This window comes from Hirundo rustica, chromosome 3, assembly GCF_015227805.2.
Source record: "Hirundo rustica isolate bHirRus1 chromosome 3, bHirRus1.pri.v3, whole genome shotgun sequence".
Taxonomy (NCBI): domain Eukaryota; kingdom Metazoa; phylum Chordata; class Aves; order Passeriformes; family Hirundinidae; genus Hirundo; species Hirundo rustica.
The window spans coordinates 91,002,600-91,019,163 of NC_053452.1; positions in this window are offsets into that span (position 1 = coordinate 91,002,600).

Sequence of the window (16,564 nt, forward strand, 5' to 3'; positions counted from 1 at the left end):
TCATCTTTTTTACCAAAAGACTTTTGAAATTTCCTTCAAGACACATTTTGAGCTTTCAGGTATTTCCACAGCATAACTACATTCACAAAGGACATAGGTCAAGAAGGAGCAAAAGTAAGCTGAAAGGCAGACACTGTGGAAGTCCAATGAAGGGCAAGTTGCTGATGAATAAATCTAAAATAGAAAATAAAAATTAAACCACTAACTGAGGAAATTCTTCTCCTTTGTTCACACAAGTGACAGGTCAATGTACAGTTCAATCTGCTTAGGCAACACAATATAAGACCCTGTGGAAATGGGCTTTAAAATTAAAGCAGGCAGTAAAATCAGGAGAGAAACAGGGAACTATATGAGCTAACAAATACTGCAGGCCTGTGAGCATGAAATTCTCTCTTTGCATCTGAGTATTTTAATGGACCAGACATGGAAGTTCTGAGGCAGTCCTCCTCTTGGAGCAGAGAGAACTCAAACCAATTTAATATTAGTTGTCAGTTTGATAAACTTATGAAAGGAAATACACAAATAGTTGTCTGTGATTACTTTGAGATCTCCTTAGTGAATGAAGGACCCATCTACTACTGTGTGTCTTATGTATGTTTCCAGCTTCAAAAATGACGCCAAACTACATGAGCTTCTTTTTCTTCAGTAGGTAATTTCAGTCTGAAACCACCCTACACTGGACATTATAAGTTCGGGTGGGAGAATGCAATGGCTATAGTGCACAATGTGTGAGTAAGAAACTGAGGCAGGGAGAGAGGCCTACTGCCAGACAAGTACAAGAATTTAGAAATGTCAGCCTGGGTCTACCAAGCGCTGTGGGACTCCAGGAAGCAGTATCAGAATTAAAACCACAGAGTACAGGAAGCCACAACTTTTGTCCTAGGCACCAGAAGTTGTACACCCCCAGCAGGCACTCACCCCTTATGTCTCTAATGGAATGATACCTTATGGACCTCATCCACACAACTAGACATCCACCAGAACATGGGAGCTTTTCCAAACTGCCTGCCAAGAGTGCTCCCTTGCCCATGCCAAAGCTTAGACATGGTTTGGGGTTTTGACTGGAAGAGTGTGAGCTGACCCAAGGCCAAAACCCTGCCATGGGCTGCATACTGCAAAGTTTGGTACATGTGCTCTGTCGTACTTCCTAGCTCTTAACAGCTTAATATTATAGATGCAGCCACTGGGACCAATTAAACTGGACACTGTGCTGCATTGATAGAGCTGTAACAATCCTCTATGAAGTTCCTATAAATTAAGAAAAGCTTTATAACTCTTACTATTTTGACAGGATTTCTGAAAATATTAATTGTATTTAGAAACCATACTTTTTCACAGCATAAAAATTTTTTCCTACTAGGCAGTGGGAGGGTTTTGATAATGAAATAAGCCAACATTTTTTATTTATTTGATTATTATCTCATAGTTTATTTCCAATATCTTTACATCTTAGCATGATGTAGTTTTTGTCGTTAGAATCTATTTGACAGAAATATTCACTGCTTCATTACTGGATTGTGGATATCCCAAAATGAAATCTGTAGAGTTATAGCAAGGCTATAACTCCTCTGGGCTCCTCTGAGAGACTGCAAGAGTTTTCATGGACTGTCTGCTCTGCTATGAAATAGTCTGAAGGTTCATAGAAGGTTTCAGATACTTTACATCTGAACCATGTTTAAACACACGTTGTGGATACCTTTCTCCCTTTGCCATCTGGGTTACAGTAGATACAGAGGCCCTCAGAGTTAAGAAAAATGTTTTTCCTGTGTAATGCATGCACAGTTCAGAGCTTGTTAGATAACCAAAGTAAACCAAACTTATGTAGGAGTAGCCTGTACTTGCTTTGAACCACTGTGGCCGTCCTGGTGGCTGTAATTCCTGTTGTGTAGAGGCTGTCTGTGTTCCTCTGCTTTATTTCAGTGATTGAGGAAGTTACTTTGTAACATTGCTTTTTCTAAGATTCATTAAACTCTGGCGCTTTTGTTCGCTTGCCACAGCCCTTGCCGGATTAAGATGTCTCTGTAAGGAATATGTTATATAATCTTGCTTTGAAAAAGCCAGGGATCAACAAGAGAGCTCTGACAATATTAAAAAGATATATTGATTAGATCCAAATATTTGTGCTTAAGTTAGATCTTTTGAGTACTGATATAAGATTTTTCAAATTATACAATCAGAAACCAAATAATGATGTATCTGTTTCTGAAAATTATTTAATAAGTTGAATTTTGATTGACAAAGCAAAACAGAATAATTTTATACTATGAATAACCTTTATTGTTTCAGTAAGTTGCTCAATCTCTAAATTATCTAAATAATAATTAATCCTGTTCTAGAAAGACAGATATTTAATTTTATATCTTATCTCCCTGAGATTATTGCAGAATTTTACTTTACCTCTACCGATAATCATATTGAATATATACATAAAAATATATATAATACATTTTTATATTAATAGAAAATAGCCTGTTTTGACTTAGAATCTGGCTGGAAGATTGTCGCTTCATGAGTTTATAATTTTAATAAAAATGTGCTCATCTTAAAATTTCATTAGAATAAAGCAAGTATTAAGAACATAGACCTTGAATTATTTATGTTTTCTCTCTTCTAACTTAACAAGAGTATTTTTACCTCTGCTGATAAAGTGAAGAATGGATTTGCATCATTTCACAATGCATAGGCACCAGAAAATGTGCAGCACTGAATTACAATGACATACAGTGTCCTCTGAGATATTATATGGTATATCATCAAATGTCATACAGTAACTCCTTTTTGCTTCAGGGGATCTCTGTTCATCCTTATAATTAAGATGACAAAGTAAAGTTGGTGTTTCTGGACTGGAATGGGTAAAGTTAAACTTTTTCATGAAAAGTGATTCCTTTAGTGGAAACTGGGTTTCGTTATAAATATACAGCCCTTAGTCCATTTGTAAAAGAAGTATGAATCTGTTGCTTGTTGTGTTTTCTAGAGCCAAATTTTGGGGTAGATGTTGCTGTGTGTTATTTGGTTTCATATTATATTTTTGTTTTATATTGGGTTTTATAATGGTTTGTTCTGCACCCCTCTGTTCTCCTGGAAAATGTAATATCCCAGCGTTTGTCTCTGCCCTTCCCCCAGCTCATTTTCCACATTGTTCCCAGTCCCTTTCCTTGAATGTAATCCAACCCTGCTCCACTCCCACCTTATCCCTGATTGGGTATTGGCTTGTTCCCTCCCAGAGCCCCTTCCCTGGATATAAGCCACAGACCAGGAAGCTGGATAATTTCTTGATTCAGGGCTCTTGGTTTGGGCAGTGGGATGGGCTCGTGACCCAGGCTAGGTCTGTGGCAGCATGACAGAAGAAAGACTGAATAAAGCCCTGGTTTCACCTCTGGATCAAGTGCAGACCTTCCTTTGCCATCAATGGGGCCCCGCTCTCTCTGCTAAGGGAAAGGTTCTCGGCTGCTCCTGGCTTTTGGGAGCCTGAGGAAACTCCTCCAAACTGCGGTTTGTCTCTCGAGCTAGCCGGGGTGAGAACGGAGCCGGGAGCTCAGTGAGAGAGACAAGCCACAGGTAGATGTTACCTCCGCTGAGGTGTAGCGACCTGGTTCAGGAACGACACGGCAGCCACACCCAGGCTGCTCGGTCCATCAGCTCACAGACACCAATGTGGTGGACGGCTAATGGCGTTTATTAACTGGTTACATGGGGTTATAAAACCTCTGTTTGCTACATCACATCCGTCTGCTTACGTTACAGGTTAGGTATTGCTTATCTTATCAAGGACACTGACCAACTAAGAGTTGAGGGAGGGGTTCTGTCTGCCCGTACAGCGCGATATCTTCCGACCGCCTGTCCCTAATCTCCCACATTTCCCCCCCCCTCATGACTAAATAAAAAAGTATAAAAGTATAAAAGTATAAAAGTATAAAAGTATAAATGTTATAAAAGTATAAATGTTATAAAAGTATAAATGTTATAAAAATACAAAAGCTGTTAAAGTTAGTATAATAGGATACAAAAATAATATAAAATGTTAGTAACAAACACACTTTACGATAATTGCATGCGTTCGACAAATAGGATGTCGACTTTGTCTAAACGTCTTCTAACAAACGACACTAACTTGTTCAAAATGCAAGGCCCAAAAATCAATGTCAGGAGTATCATGGTGAGAGGGCCTATTAATGTGGGAACAAGGGTGGCTAGCCATGGGGACTGATTGAACCATGACTCGAACCATCCTTGTTGGGCCTCTCTCTCTCTCTTTCTCTGGGCCAGTCTTCCTCTCAGTTCGGCCATGGAGTCTCGCACGACTCCGGTGTGGTCTGCATAAAAACAGCATTCTTCTCTCAAGGCGGCACACAGGCCTCCTTGCTGCATGAGCAAGAGGTCCAGTCCTCGCCTGTTTTGCAGCACGACTTCTGAAAGCGAGGAGATAGATCTTTCCAGAGAGGAGATGGATTTTTCAATTCTCAGTAAGTCTTCGTCAATTGTCATTTGCAGCTGAGAAAGTCTTTGATGTTGGGTCACGAGAGCTGAAACACCTGTGGCTGTGCCAGTGGCTCCTAGGCCAAGGAGCATTGCAATGGTTATACCTGTCATTACTTCTCTTTTGCGGAGCAGGATGGTTTCTTCTAAAAAGTGATACATTTCTTCTTCTTGGTGATACAGGACTCTAGGAACAATCAGAACTTGGACACAAAAGTCAGCAAGGTTATTGAATTTGTTAAGGTACACACAGGGGGTTATTCCAATTTGTTGACAGACCCACATTCCTGATAGGAACGGAACTGCCCACTTGTCAGTCTTTTGACTAGGTTGGATGAACTCAGTACAGATATTTCCCATCTGCTTTGCTACGGTTACACTGCCAAAGCATTTGCCTCGGCCTGTGACTTGACTCAGGGTAATTTCTCTCCGGGGGGTGTCCCACTTACAGTTGTGTGGATTGTTTGCTGCAGAGTATTCAAAAGGAGCATCAAGGGCGACACCCTCATAAAAAGGAGGTTCTGCATTATAACATAACCAGCATGATTTTGTAAAGTTCGGATTGGATTGGTTCAATGACAAAAAGGTAGCATTTAACACACTAAGAAACAAATTGTAAGGATTTGACTTAGGTTTTTGGTAAATAGCTAAAGGACTGAATGAGGAGGAGGTGCCAGATGTGGCCTCTCTCTTTTGTCTGCGTGCTGCAAGATTCTGATAGGGTTCGAATGACTGGGGCACTGAAGGTGGGAGTCTGATAATTTGCACGTTTGCCCAATTTAAATGCCTGGCTGCATTTAAAGCATGCCATTTTTATCTTCTTCCAGTCTGTGAGGGGAGTTTGTTCTGACTTCCCCTCAGCCCAAGTAAAAACATTGTTGTTACTGATTTTATATACTGTTACTTCTTCTTTGTCAGAGCCGGAGTCAGAGCCGGCAGCAGAGGACTGGCTGTCCCAGTCCCAGCTGAAGTCCGAGTCAGAGCCGGAAGTCGACTGACTGGCTGCTTCCGGGCTCTGGAGCCTTTTGGTCGGGCTCCGACCCGGCCCCTTTCCCTCAGGACTGGGCCGTCCCTTCCCTCTGGGCCCCCGCCCCTTTCCCTCAGGGCTGAGCCGTTCCTTCCCCCTGGGCCTCCTGTACCTGCGCTCCCCCCGCCTCCTGCTGTGGGAGCTTCTTGCCTTAGAAAAACGCGCTTTTTGGCAAAGATTGGCTTCAGCTTTCTCTTTGTGCTCTCCTCCCTTTTTCTGCTCGCGCGCCCCCGCATTAGCAAACGAGCTCTCTTTGTTTTCAGTGCTATCTTGAGGCGCATAAGGTGGAGGTCCCTCCCCCACTTTTTCAGCATTCCTAGCTTCTTCAGCTAGACCGCTGTAAAATGACTGCATCTGTTTTATCTCTTCAGTGAGCGGCCTTGAGCTCGGGGGCCTCGAAGCAAGCTCTTGACCTTCTGATCCCGAGCCCATACATTCAGCCAAACCGACTTCATCAACACTTTGAGCATTATTACTAACATTCAGAGTACATTCTTTTACATTCTGAAAATTCTCAACAACAGTTCCCTCTGAGAAAGTTTGCGTTGCTGCTGCGATACCTAATTGGGGGGAAACCTTTAAACAATTTTGCGCAGCTCTCCAGGTGTCCTGTTCATGCAACGCCTTCTGTAATGATTTTACGACCCTCCCCCATGCTTTAAGATTTTTCCCTGAGCTGGAAGACATTGTGTCTTCGGCAAGAGCTTTAGTACATTGATCCCAAACATCTGGGTGGAGGATATCCACCGGACGATCAATAATACTAAGTTGCAAAAGCCTCGTCACTGCGAGGGTAAAATCTTTTGCTTTACAATCAATTCCCCACTGCTTATGAATCTGAGAAACGACCTTCACGAGAGCTTCCATCCTCTGCGTGGGTCCGGAGGCGTCCCTCCCGCCGAGCTGGACCAGCCGCTCGGCCGTCGTTCACCCGTCCAGGCGACTCCCGATGTCCAGGGCGACTCCCAATGTCCAGGGTGACTCCTGAACTCCAGGGCGACTCCCGGGTTTCAGCACCACTTGTTACCTCCGCTGAGGTGTAGCGACCTGGTTCAGGAACGACACGGCAGCCACACCCAGGCTGCTCGGTCCATCAGCTCACAGACACCAATGTGGTGGACGGCTAATGGCGTTTATTAACTGGTTACATGGGGTTATAAAACCTCTGTTTGCTACATCACATCTGTCTGCTTACGTTACAGGTTAGGTATTGCTTATCTTATCAAGGACACTGACCAACTAAGAGTTGAGGGAGGGGTTCTGTCTGCCCGTACAGCGCGATATCTTCCGACCGCCTGTCCCTAATCTCCCACAGGTAGAATACAATAAAACTTTTTTATGCATTGGTGTATTTTTTGTAATATCCTTTAGCAAACTCAGCACAGCAGATCTGCTGCAAAGGGCTTTTCAGCCCACCTATAAAACAGGCTAATGCCTTACTCCATGAAGTTCATGCTGGCCTTTGTTTCTCATAAGGACTGGCAGACTTGCCCAATGCACAGATTCTATAAGGATTGAGGTTTAGGCAGTATATGTTGACTGTGAGGACAAATACAAGTAAGCAATTCTAAGTTCATATCAGGTTCTGGTAACCTGGAGTCATTAATGAAAATGCCAGTGTCGCGGTGCTGTTCCTCGCGCTGATGAGCGCGGCCACGGGCTAGCTCAGTCTCACGCACCGCGGCAACGTATGAGGTCGGGGTGGCAAGCCGGGCAAGCCACCTCCTCCCTGTGGGGTCTTGGTTCCCCTCACAGCGACGGCCAGCAGATGGCAAATGCAACCCACGGCAGCTAATCAAAAGGCGGACTCCTCTGGGCTCAGTTAAACAGGATTTTATTCAGGAGGAGAGGCAGCACGGGGCTCAGCACTCCCTGACCCACCGCCCAGAAGAGACCCCGGGGGCAGGCGTGCACGAGCTTTTAAAGTGGGGTGGAAACAGGGGTGGGAACAACCGGTCAGCCAGTCACAGGGATCGGGGGGTTAACCGGGGGTGTGAACCATGGAACTGGGGACCAACCACAAAATGAGGGGAGGGGGTCTCCCGGGCCCCAGCCTATCACTCGGCACCCTTCCCGGAGGATTCTAGAAGCCAGGGAAAGGTCTCTGAGTGACAGGCAAGCGACCACGAGGAGAGGCGGGGAGGGGATTGACAGCGACAGGTGCAGGGAAGGGATGAATGACAGAAAATGTCTGGTTTTACAATAGACAAAACAACCAATGCAGAAGGGAAAACCAATGCAGAACACAGGGGTATACAGTGAACTAAACCATTATAAAAATAACTTTAAAATCTTACAAAAATAACTTAATAACTTAATAAAAACAATTCTCACACCACCACATGCCAGTTAACACAGCACCGCAAGTGGAAGAGCTGAAGGGGACACACTGTGCTGGGAAGCTGCCCTGAACCCCAGCAGGCATGTTGCCGTCACCACTGAACTACCAAGGACCCCAGAGAGAACCAACACAACAAATGAGAAGCTGCTGAGTGGCACTCACCTGGAAATAGGATTGGAGGTAAGTTTAATGAGATGATACCAGACGGGTAAATTCAGTCTGCATCCAACACTAAATGTTTTGGCTGACTGTCCATCCATGGTCTGGACTGCTGACAAAAACATTAGTCTTATAAGTCTTGCAAATATCAACAAATCCGTATTTCCTAGATTACTTCTCTTCCTCTAGCTCTCTGTCTGTCTGCTTTGTTAGAGGAAAGTAACAGCAGAACTTAAAGGTGAGTTAAACATCTTCTATTAAGAGCTCTATGACAAATCAGAAAACTCCAGTGGAGATGTCTTAGACAAACACTTTTTCCCTTCCAAAAATGGGGAACGGAAAGCAAGGGTTTACATTGGGATTTTCCATTCAAGCTTCAATTTCTTGAGAGTAATACACTAATACTGCTAAATTTAAAAGCAAGAAAGCACTTAAATTTCACTTGCAGGAAACAGCAGGCAATATTACTGTTATCTGTTGGAAAGAGCTCAAGGTATTCTCAAGCTTTCAGTTTTCCTCTTATCTCCCCCAATTTTAAGCATACTCTTCCTTGTAAAATTCTCCAGCTAGAGGTGGAACTTTTTCTGGCTTGCTTTTCTTCTAAGTTAGGTCAAGTTTCTCCCTTTTACTCTAACTGGGTGTATTTCATATCTTTGCTTCTGGGGATTCTTTTAGAAACTTGGAAACAGTTTCTCCAGTTAGTAGAGCAACAGGATTGATTCAACATCTTGTTCCTATTTCCCTTCTGGACTAAAGAGAATTGAGGCACAGGAAATCGATTGCTTACCATCTGCTTAGCCTGGAATCTCCCTATATCAGAGGTATCTTTAAGTATATTTAGATAATTTTCTATTGGAGAAGCTTTGAAAAAACCCATAGATATGATGACAGTAAATATCAATATACAGAATTACGTCTTGCACTGCCACCATTTGCATACGGTGCTGATATTTATAGCTACAATTTCTATTGGCAATTAGACTCTACTATCACTATTCTGTGAGCCTTCTAGCTTTTACCAAAAGTTTCTTTTCATCTAAAAATGATGGGACTTTGAGATGGTTGACTAACTTCTTTTCCACTGCCTGTTTTATTTTAAAAATGCTTTATCCTGGTTTGGAGTAGTTTCATCTGTAAATAGCCATCAAATCAGGTAAACGGATGAATAACAAGCAACATAAAATCTTTATATTCTTAGATTTTAAAGGACAAAATAGTAAAAATATAGTATCAAGATTGCTCAGCTCAGTGATAGTGAGAAAGGTGAAGGTGATTAGAAGCTAAGGAAACAAACTGAGCAATGAAACTCCATCTACTATTATATAGACTGGATAGATATAACTTTTCAAGTGTGAAATCAAGACTGCTTGTTAGCCAAAATGACAGCTTTGTAGACCTGATTTAAAATGTTTTCAAAAACCCTGATGAATAAATATTGATTATCTATTGAAGAAATAAGAAAAGCAATAAAGACACTGTAGTACTACTGCCTAATTTAAAAAATAATTACATTAAAAGTGAGAAAAACCTCTAGAGGGAAAAAAAAACCCCAAACCAACAAAGCCAGAACTGCAAAACATTGGCAGATAACACATTAGAAATTCAAAACAAAGGTGCATCGTTTGCCAAAATGCTTGTAGAAATATCACAAAGAAGAAAGCTGGCATGACTAAATGACACAGTATAGAAGGCTATTTAAAATAAGAAGCCACACTTCAAAAACTTTAAATTGTGTTGCAAGGGGAAGAAAATAGTAAAAATTGTTTAAGTACAGCATATAAAAAGGCATAGACACATTTACTAAAATCCTGTTCCAATATGTTCATGGTTAGAGAATCCTTTCCATTGATGCCTCTGAAGAGATGACCAAATTATAAAAACATAGAGAAGACAAGACCACAACAGACACGTGCAACAGACACATGATATTCTTTTCATCCAAGTTTACCAGCAAGCAAGGTAAAGCTTAGAGAGACATCTGTGTGACAACACTTAAAAAAATTTGAGGATTTATCTAGAACTGGACTGACAGCAGAAGATATGAGTAGTCTTAAGAATGTTTGGGGTTTTTTTCTTCATTTTTCTGGACACCCACATTCTACTAACATTAACTCAATTGAAGTTTCCTGGGTTTGGAAATGCAAAATTAATTGCTTGCTTCTAAAAGATTTTTGAGAATTTACTATCTGAAAATTGACAATTTTTGTATTTTCAGAGATATATTTCAAGCTATTTATCCTTAAATGGTGTGGTGAACATTATTTATATAACTGAGGAGAAAATGAGATTGTCAGATATATAAATAAAAAATGTGCCACTTGCAAGTGTTAAAGGTCTTTACAGACTTACTTATCAGAGATACACTGATTCATAGATACGCCAATATTTCTTTGAAACAAAGGACTGTCTCAAAATAAAACGTGCATTTAAAGCAAAAGGTGGGGGTGGAAGAAATGGAACCAACAGCTTCTCGAATATGTTTGTTTAGAATTGATATGTAGGTGATTAAAACATTTTCACAGAAGTTTTAATGTAAGGGAGAAATTCAGGAGGAAAGTATAATAGAGTGTGATACTGTTTGTCTCCTTATATAATGTGTATGTTGTGATAAAGAGATATCCTTAGGTGTCTCAAAGATACATTTTGATATCTTTGCAATGAGTTATGTAAAAAGTAAAGAACTGTCTTCATCCTCTGGATATTATGCAAAAGGGCTATTAAAGACTAACTGTTTTGCTTCTGTGAATGAGACGACACACATCTGAAAAAAGCTGTAGTACTATTTGAGATTAATTTTAAAAATTGGTAAAAGTGATTACACTTTTATTTTATGGTTTCATTAAAACTGTGGGCAACTAGAAGTACTCTTACTGTGGAGGAGAAATAATGATTTCCCTTAATTAAAGTTGCTTGTGTATACCCATGCCTTTTTCTTGCAGTAAGATTATTTTCAAGTGAAACTGATTTTCTGAGTTCTATCAATAGAGCCAAGACTTTCCCCCAGGTTAAAGTTAGCAATGTAGAAATCTTTGAGCCTGAAAGCTTGAACCAGCTGGAAGAGCAAGAACACTCTTGTTCATCTTCCTGTTGTCAGAGCCAACACAGGTAAATTTGTTGTTTATAAGCCCCATCAGAAAGATGACTTAACCTTTTTTTTAATATGTCACAAAAACCTAGTAAGTGTGACAGAAGGGATGAAAAGGAATAAATAAACACATGTAAGTCATGTGTTGTACTGAAATTAACATCACTGTGCATGCATGCATTCAGAAGTGATGTGATAAAGAACCCTGCAAAGACGTTTCAATTACAAGAATACCACTCTCGTAAATATTTGTAAATACTAATACTGCTATTTTCATACCTTTTAAAAAATCAGTCCTACTTTCACACAGCAGTCTCAAGTGGACCTTAATTCATTAATGGCATAAATAATTTTTTAAAGTCTAAAAATAGAATGCGCTAGGACAAGAGAAGTGACTTAACATTAATAATTAAACTAATTCTAAAATGTAGCAATGAAGACTTTGCAACTCCCTTTTGTTGGCCTTTTGCTGGCAGGTGTGGCAATTAGGAAGTAAGAACCAATAAATCAAATAAAATCCTCCTCTTAACTTCGTTTGCATTTAAAACAACTGAACTTAACAACTCACCATCTTACCAGCTACAAAGTAAATATGTCCAGCCAAGAACTGTTATTGTTTGTAAACAAGATGCTTCTGAAGGAAATCTGATATCACATTACCTGTGACTTGTCTGAAGAAGACAGATTTCTTGGAAAGGCATAACGAGGGGATGATGGCCAGCTTTCTCTCCAGAATTTCCAGGGATTCACACCTTCAGGTACAACACAAAAGAAGTTTGTAGTGGGCACTAATGAGCAAACAAGCACAGTATAGCAGAGGGGAGGGGAAACTAACTGGTATGTTCAATAACTATTCAGTAGTTTCTTTTATAAAAAGATCTGGCAGTAAAGGTGTGACACTAAAAGATCCTTTCTCATTTTGCCTAAACAAGTATTAACATGTTAAACCTTGGGAAAACTTTCTAAAAGTAAGACTAATCAAACGCTGCTATAATTTGTCATTTCAGTAGGGACATTTCATAAAAGAAATTTTAGAGGGTAGTGAGTTGTTCAGCTCAGCATTTTCAAAAACAGATAAAATATAAGTCTGTCAGGAACTGCCTAAAAACAGTTGGTTCAGCTGTGGCCCATGAGAAGGATTTGCCATTTTCTTTTCAACCCTCTTTCCTACATGAAATTAATTTTGAAAGAATAATTTTGCTTAATTTTGAGCAGTTATATAAGGACAGGAATAGAAAAAGGGATTCTTTGGCAATGTATAATTGTTACAATTTGCTTGTGGTGGCAAGATGTGAAATGGATTTCTGTTGCAAAGATGGTTTTAGTAATCTAATTATTAGACTCTACCATACACATATATATATACACACACACACACACACACATGCATAATACACATATCTATATTCAAAGTAAGAAAATGGAGAGTTGTGGTAGTTTGTAGTCAAGAGCACTTTTTTCATCTCCTTGATATTATATATCTCTTTTCAATTCTGTTTGCCTTTCTATTTTGTCATTTGCATTTAATGTCCAGTTTGATTTAGCAAAAAATGCAGCACAACAATATTGTCTGCAGGTTATTCAAAAGCCTTTTAAAAGTAGTATATACTTCAAGGAAAAGTCCTGAATTTAGATGCTGGTGTTATTATATAAGATTGTGTAATAGTCTTGTGTAAAAGCTCTGATTGCTTTTGAAATTAAATTTCCCTGTGTAAATAAAATCTGGTAGATATATATGCTACTCAGTGAAAGACAGGACACATAGCCCCTTCAAAGCACAGATTTACAGATCTTCTGAACAGGTATGATATTGATCCAAACACTTTGTTATTAGTATTTTTTCTAGTGAGTGGCAAAGATATCCCATTTCACCAGACAAAAATATGGCTGTAGGTGGACAACAACACAGAAGAGAAGATAGGGATTTTGATTTATGAAAGAAAAAGAGTACAACAGTCAAATAAAATTAAATAGAAGATTACAAAAAGGAAGAAATAAAAGCCTAATGGGTAGCAGGTGGAGTGGACCCTAGAACACAAGCTGAAAACAGTAATTTTTTGTTATACTTTGTTGTGAATGGATACAAGAGCTCAGTCAAACCCTGCTGTCCACTCAGATTCCTGGCAGTAGCTCTTTTTGAGGCAGCCAGCACCCCAAATGTCTCTCGGTCCCAAATTCTTTATAATGACCGGTCAAGTCTGTCATTACATGAATTATTTCTTGAATAGATGCAAGGAAAACAGACAAAAGACTTTAACAGACTTCTTACTACACAGGATAAACAAAAGAAACACTACTAGCAGGTTCATAAGACAGTGCACAGTAATAAAGATACCTACGTTACAGCTAGCAAAGAAATAATATCGATTAGGAGCTGATGTAACTGATCAAGGAATGACAGTGGTGTGCAGAGGTCTCCTTTCACTCAGCTTCCGGAAAAGTAACTCAAGGCCGACATCTACTTCCAGGACACCTCCCTACACACTCAGAGAGTGCATAACAGACTTCTGATTTTATGAAAATTGTGGTGGGCTTTTATATTTAGTAGAAGTTCTGTGTATGTCAGTCATGAATTTTTGCTTATCCTTTCCCATGCGTTCAGGGAAGGATGTTTATTCCTGGCTAAGGATGTTTTATAGCCAAGATAGTTCACCACAAGGCAAGTTATTCCAGCTTAACTGAGCCATGAAGGGAACAAAGATAAGCTTTTTCTATATCAGGGCTGAAAAGTCCTGTCCCATACTTGGAAGAAAAGAAGCAACCTCAGCCAGCTCAACTGCCCTTCTTACTACAGAGTACTGGGCACACAGCTTTAAAACTAAGTACTGTGGAAAACGTCCAAGTAGGACAGGGAAAAAAATTGTCCCAAATCAACAGGGTTTTCTTGGTTTTTTTTAGCCCAGTGGCACTAAAAATGCCTATGAAGATAGACAAAAAAAAATTGAGAGCCAACTAGATGCTTAGAAAAGAATGTCAAGGGAAAACATTGAACAGCAGGGGTCTTACTGCTTTTCTGGTCTTCTATACTATTCTTAAACAACTTCCTCAATTCATTTCTTTCTTTCTTTCTTTCTTTCTTTCTTTCTTTCTTTCTTTCTTTCTTTCTTTCTTTCTTTCTTTCTTTCTTTCTTTCTTTCTTTCTTTCTTTCTTTCTTTCTTTCTTTCTTTCTTTCTTTCTTTCTTTCTTTCTCTCATGATTAATTTTTCAATTTGAAGAGATATTGGTATAAAGCATGCCTCATTAGCTCGTGGGAGGTAGTAGTCTCCATTAAGTCAGTTCTCACTTCATTTGCTTTGCATACAGTTATAATTAGCTTCAGAATAACTCTGGAAACTTCAGCAGATTTATAGCTTCAGTTTCATTCTGCATTTGGCTTCTCCCTCTTGTTTCAATGTGTTGTATGAGTTTTAAAAAATCAGAAACAATGATTGCTTTAGGAAGTAATTTAATGTTGCAATTTTAGAGTGACAGTCCGTTTACATCCCTCTGTCTGTTGAGCTACATAAACAGTTAAAACACTAAGCTTTACATAATCTCCAGTCATGTCTTCTTACAAATATGCAGAAATTCACATTGATGTGCATTCTCTGAAGAAGCAATCCTACACCATGTATGCCAATCTCCATCGGAGCGGATGTGGCAGCACAGTAACACACCCCAGTATCTGAGCTAAGGAAGGAACCATGTCAGTCTTTTAGCAACATCCTATAGTCAAAAGAGGATTTGGTCTATCCCTTGAGGGCATACTCCTGTAGTAAGGATACACATGGAACACTACACAATTCAAACTGCTTTATACAGGCTGCCAGGGCAGCACTGCTATTTCAAGAAGGGCAAAGAATTAAAGACAACAGAGCCACAGCATCATCTGACACCCTTGTAAGGTTGATACCACAGAACCACTTAACTGTTAGGGTTGGAAAGGACCTTTGGAAATCGTCTAGTCCAACCTTCTTTGTTGTAGTCCAGGACATTCCTTTGTTTGCCCTGGAAGGTCTGGGACCTGGACACGGGGGTCTGGGACCCTGGCACAGAGCCCAGGAAGACACTGGCTTTGATCCCAGTCCATGGGAAAGGCTTCCTGCACTGCGGGATGGATTGCAGGCCACAAGAGTGTGAAAGATAGTAGTTTAGCTTATCACAGGGTGAAAAACAGTGGGTTTGGGGTTTTAGTGTGGAAGTAGATGGGAGCAAGATGGAGGATTTTGGGCATTGTCTCCTGCTTCTTCTTTCTTCTTCCCTCACTCCATTTTCTGCAGTGACAGTGGCACAAAGTAGTTTAAGGAGATTGGGTCAAAGTAGAGATGACCTGTTTAGTATAAGTGATAGGTATTGGCAAATAATGATGATAAATAAAGAATAGGTAGCAATTAGTATAAAAGATAACGACAGCCCAATGCAGGAGGAGTCATCAGGTGCCAGAGGAGCTGCACAGATCTTAGTTGGGCACTGAGAAAATTGTAAGATAAGAAACAATAAACAGAGCATGCAACCTTAAAAATCATAACCTGAAGTCTCCATCTCTTTCTTGCATCTAGCTCAGGGCTTTGCAGAAGGCAAAAAAACTCTAAAACCACCTGAATCTCGGGAAATAAAACTGAAACTTCTTCATATTCACATACAAACTGTGTCAGTGTATTTAGTACATCAGTCCACCCCTGACCAAGTTCATGATTGATTTCTTCTTGTGGCAAAAGCGCAGTGCTTCATACCACTATACTGGGCCATATGGAGTAAGAGGAGGGAAAGAAATTAAACCCTTCAGAAAAGTTCCAGAACTTTATATAAATTCTCATTTTCTTGGCACATGCCAAGGTATCACCACCAAGAAGGAAGCAAACACTTCTAGGAAGAAGCCACAGCCACAGAGATATCCCTAAGGAATATGTGATGTTGTAAAAAAGTTTAAGTGAAAAATATATGTGATAGAAATAAGGTCTCCAGTCCCTCCACAGACACCATTTGCGAACTGAGTGGGTCAGCACAGGACAAGGGTGAGGGTTATAAGTACAATGTTAAGAGCAATGCTGCCAAGAGTGATGTTTTCCTGGCTTAAATACAAGTCAGTCACAAAGCTCTGGAAACTGGGTGCATCCACAGCGTTCTTAGCTAGCCTGAACTGTCTGCAAAGCCCACTGAGAACTCCAGTACTTCCCAAAGAAAATAAGAAACCTATGGGTTAATGCTCTGTAACTCTTATGCTTCTCCCTTATCTCAAAAGCCAACTAGCAGACATCATCTAGAACAAAATCAGGCTGTGAGGAAGTTCTACCAATGCTTCAGTTTATGGCAGGAAAGAAGTAAAGTGATATTGTAAATGTCGGTAACCCACCAAAATCCTATTAACTTCTCTGCATGGACTACTAAGTTGTGCCTTCTTGTAGCAGTCCATATGCTGACTCTCAGATCTTTGAGAACAACTCTCTCCCATGGTTAGCCAGCATGGGATCATTCTACTGAGCCAGAATGGTAGTG